This window comes from Triticum aestivum, chromosome 7A (assembly GCF_018294505.1).
Source record: "Triticum aestivum cultivar Chinese Spring chromosome 7A, IWGSC CS RefSeq v2.1, whole genome shotgun sequence".
In the NCBI taxonomy this organism is placed as follows: domain Eukaryota; kingdom Viridiplantae; phylum Streptophyta; class Magnoliopsida; order Poales; family Poaceae; genus Triticum; species Triticum aestivum.
In genome coordinates this window covers 496,666,816-496,672,186 of record NC_057812.1, presented here as the reverse complement: position 1 = coordinate 496,672,186, position 5,371 = coordinate 496,666,816, and positions in this window count along the sequence as shown.

The window sequence follows — 5,371 nt, the reverse complement described above, 5'->3', positions numbered from 1 at the left end:
GCATGAGATATTAATAATTTCTATAAAATAAAACCACCACCGTGCTCTAAAAGATATAAGTGAAGCACTAGAGCGAAATTATCTAGCTCAAAAGATATAAGTGAAGCACATAGAGTATTCTAATAAATTTCAATTCATGTGTGTCTCTCCCAAAAGGTGTGTACATCAAGGATGATTGTGGTAAACAAAAAAGCAAAGACTCAAATCATACAAGACGCTCCAAGCAAAACACATATCATGTGGTGAATAAAAATATAGCCTCAAGTAAAGTTACAGATAGAAGAAGACGAAAGAGGGGATGCCTTCCCGGGCATCCCCAAGCTTAGGCTTTTGTTTTTCCTTGAATTTTACCTTGGGGTGCCATGGGTATCCCCAATCTTAGGCTCTTGCCACTCCTTGTTCCATAATCCATCAAATCTTTACCCAAAACTTGAAAACTTCACAACACAAAACTTAAACAGAAAATCTCATGAGCTCCGTTAGTATAAGAAAACAAACCACCACTTAAGGTACTGTAATGAACTCATTCTTTATTTATTTTAGTGTTAAACATACTGTATTCCAACTTCTCTATGGTTCATAACCTCCGATACTAGCCATAGATTCATCAAAATAAGCAAACAACACGCGAAAAACAGAATTTGTCAAAAACAGAACAGTCTGTAGTAATCTGTAGGTTTCTAATACTTCTGTAACCCAAAAAATTCTAACATAAATTTATGGACGTGAGGAATTTATCTATTAATCATCTGCAAAAAGAATCAACTTAATCGCACTCTCCAGTAAAAAATGGAACCAAATTTCGTGAGCGCTAAAGTTTCTGTTTTTTACAGCAAGATCGCAAAGGCTTTCCCCAAGTCTTCCCAAAGGTTCTACTTGGCACAAACACTAATTAAAAGCATAAAAGCACATATAAAAACAGGCTAGATGAATTATTTATTACTAAACAGAACCAAAAATCAAGGAACAAAAATAAAATTGGGTTGTCTCCCAACAAGCGCTATGTTTAACGCCCCTAGCTAGGCATAAAGGCAAGAATAGATCTAGGTATTATCATCTTTGGTATGCAATCCATAAGTGGCTCTCATAATAGATTCATAAGTTAATTTAATTTTCTTTCTGGGAAAGTGCTCCATGCCTTTCCTTAACGGAAATTGGAATCTAATATCCCCTTCCTTCATATCAATAATTGCACCAATCGTTCTAAGGAAAGGTCTACCAAGAATAATAGGACATGTAGGATTGCAATCAATATCAAGAACAATGAAATCTACGGGCACATAATTCCTATTTGCAACAATAAGAACATCATTAATCCTTCCCATAGTTTTCTTAATAGTGGAATCCGCAAGGTGCAAATTTAAAGAACAAGCATCAAATTCACGGAAACCTAACACATCACACAAAGTTTTTGGAATCGTGGAAACTCTAGCACCCAAATCACATAAAGCATAGCATTCATGATCTTTAATTTTAATTTTAATAGTGGGTTCCCACTCATCATAAAGTTTTCTAGGGATAGAAACTTCCAATTCAAGTTTTTCTTCATAAGATTTCATTAAAGCATCAACGATATGTTTAGTAAAAGCTTTATTTTGATGATAAGCATGCGGAGAATTTAACACGGATTGCAACAAGGAAATAAAATCTACTAAAGAACAATTATGATAACGAAATTCCTTGAAATACAAAATAGTGGGTTCATTGCTATGTAACATTTTGACCTCTCCAATCCCACTTTTATCAATTTTTGCATCAAGATCTAAAAACTCTGAATCACTGGGACGCCTTTTAACTAAAGTTGACTCATCTCCAGTCCCATCATTATCAAGATTCATATTGCAAAACAAAGATTTAATAGGAGACACATCAATCACTTTTAGATCTTCATCCTAATTATCATCAAAACTAGAAGAACACACTTTCACAAAGCAATCTTTTTTAGCACGCATCCTAGCGGTTCTTTCTTTGCACTCATCAATGGAGATTCTCATAGCTTTGAGAGACTCATTGATATCATGCTTAGGTGGAATAGATCTAAGTTTCAGAGAATCAACATCAAGAGAAATTCTATCCACGTTCCTAGCCAACTCATCAATCTTAGACAATTTTTCTTCAATCAAAGCATTGAAACTCTTTTGCTAACTAATAATTTCTTTAATATTAGATTCAAAATCAGAGGGCAACTTATTATAATTTCCATAAGAATTGTTGTTGGAATTACCATAATTATTAGAGGAATTACTAGGAAGCGGCCTAGGATTAAAATTACCTCTACACGCGTTATTACCAAAATTGTTCCTACCAACAAAATTCACATCCATAGATTCATTATTATTCTCAATAAAAGTAGACAAAGGCATATCATTAGGATCAAAAGAAACACTCTTATTAGCAAACAATTTCATAAGTTCATCCATCTTTCCACTCAAAACATTGATTTCTTCTATAGCATGCACCCTTTTACTAGTAGATCTTTTAGTGTGCCATTGAGAATAATTAACCATAATATTATCTAGGAGTTTAGTAGCTTCTCCTAAGGTGATTTCCATAAAAGTTCCTCCCGCGGCCGAATCTAAAAGATTTTTAGAAGCAAAATTCAATCCGGCATAATTTTTTTTGTATAATCATCCAAAGATTCAAACCATGAGTAGGGAAATTACGTATCATTAATTTCATCCTATCCCAAGCTTATGCAACATGTTCATGATCAAGTTGCTTAAAATTCATAATATCGTTTCTAAGAGAGATGATCTTAGCGAGAGGAAAATACATAGAGGTAAAAGCATCTTTGCACTTATTCCATGAATCGATACTATTTTTAGGCAAAGACGAAACCCAAGTTTTAGCACGATCTCTATGTGAAAACGGAAATAGCTTCAATTTAACAATATCATTATCCACATCTTTCTTGTTTTGCATATCACACAAATCAACAAAGTTGTTTAGATGGGTAGCGGCATCTTCACTAGGAAGGCTGGAAAATGGATCTTTCATAACAAGATTCAGCAAAGCAACATTAATTTCACAAGATTCAGCATCGTTAAGAGGAGCAATCGAAGTGCTAATAAAATCATTATTGTTGCTATTAGAAAAGTCACACAATTTAGTATTATCTTGAGCCATCGTGACAAACAATCCAACACACAAGCACACAAGAGGCAAGCGAAAAGAGACGAACGGAAAAGAGAAGGGGAACGGAAAAAGAGGGCGAATAAAATGTCAAGGGTGAAGTGGGGGAGAGGAAAATGAGAGGCAAATGGCGAATAATGTAATGCGAGGGATAAGAGTTTGTGATGGGTACTTGGTATGTCTTGACTTGTGGTAGATCTCCCCAGCAACGACGCCAAAAATCCGCACATTGCCAGGAGATCAAAGCTTGACTTGACTTGGTGTAAGCCTCCCCCGCAACGGCGCCGGAAATCCTTCTTGCTACCTCTTGAGCACTGTGTTGGTTTTCCCTTGAAGAGGAAAGGCTGATGCAGCAAAGTACCGTAAGTATTTCCCTCAGTTTTTGAGAACCAAGGTATCAATCCAGTAGGAGACTACACACAAGTCCCTCATACCTACACAAACAAATAAGAACCTCGCAACCAACGCGATAAAGGGGTTGTCAATCCCTTCTTGGTCACTTACGAGAGTGAGATCTGATAGAGATAATAATAATAAGATAAATATTTTTGGTATTTTTATGATATAGATTGGAAGTAAAGATTGCAAAATAAAATAGATTGGAAACTTATATGATAAAAGATAGACCCGGGGGCCATAGGTTTAACTAGTGGCTTCTCTCAAGATAGCATAAGTATTACGGTGGGTGAACAAATTACTGTCAAGCAATTGATAGAAAAGTGAATAATTATGAGAATATCTAGGCATGATCATGTATATAGGCATCACGTCCGCGACAAGTAGACTGAAACGATTCTGCATCTACTACTATTACTCCACACATCGACCGCTATCCAGCATGCATCTAGAGTATTAAGTTCATAAGAACAGAGTAATGCATTAGGCAAGATGACATGATGTATAGGGATAAACTCAAGCAATATGATATAAACCCCATCTTTTTATCCTCGATAGCAACAATACAATACATGCCTTGCTGCCCCTGCTGTCACTGGGAAAGGACACCGCAAGATTGAACCCAAAGCTAAGCACTTCTCCCATTGCAAGAAAGATCAATCTAGTAGGCCAAACCAAACTGATAATTCAAATAGACTTGCAAAGATAACCAATCATACATAAAAGATTTCAGAGTCAAATATTGTTCATAGATAAACTTGATCATAAACCCACAATTCATTGGATCTCGACAAACACACCGCAAAAAGAGTTACATCAAATAGATCTCCAAGAAGATCGAGGAGAACATTGTATTGAGATCCAAAGAGAGAGAAGAAGTCATCTAGCTAATAACTATGGACCTGAAGGTCTGAGGGAAACTACTCACACATCATCGGAGAGGCTATGGTGTTGATGTAGAAGCCATGAAGCTATGTACCTAGGGTAGGGTCATGGACCTATCCAAACTGACCTACCCAGGGACATCTCTAGAAGAAATCATCTTTCAATCGACTTGAAGGTGTCTCACTCGACAGACTTGAAGATACTCGACCAAGAAGCAATCACTCGACCAAGACCAAGCCACTCGACGGTCAGGTGACCTAAAGGCGCTCCGCATGCTAATGGTTGGTCATTAAGTAGCCTTTATGGTCATCATAGCACTTTATTAGGGGCGTTACCAGTAACGCCCCACCTTAATGTATTTAAAACCCTGCATAACTAAGGGCCGGAGGGGTCGGGCGAACTCTATATAAGCCACCCCCCTCCTCAGTGTAAAGGGTTCGCACGCCTGTAATTCACACACGCATAGTCCAGTCGACCGCCTCCGGGCTCCGAGACGTAGGGCTATTACTTCCTCCGAGAAGGGACTGAACTCGTAAATCTTGCGTTCCTACAACTCCTCTATAGCTAAGATCTTGCCTCTCCATACTTACCCCCCTACATCACTGTCAGACTTAGAACCACGACAGTTGGCGCCCACCATGGGGCAGGTGTTTTAGCGTTTTGTTGGAGGAGTTGCGATCTTTTCTGACCCGAATCATCATGGTTTTCGGCGGTGTTTTGGTGGAGGGCCGCGAGATCCGTCTCGGCGCGCTCACGTTCATCGCCGACGACTCCGCGTGGCTTCAGGAGGCTCCGCTCGACGTGGACGCACTCCTTGTCCACGGGGCAACGCACTTTAGCGCGTGCGTCCACGGCGTTCTCCTGCGGCAACCGTCGACCCCCTACCAGTCGGCTCCTGTGTTGTCCTCCCTCCTAGTTTCCCACCGGCGCAAGTGCGCTGGTCGGTCGAGACTCCAGC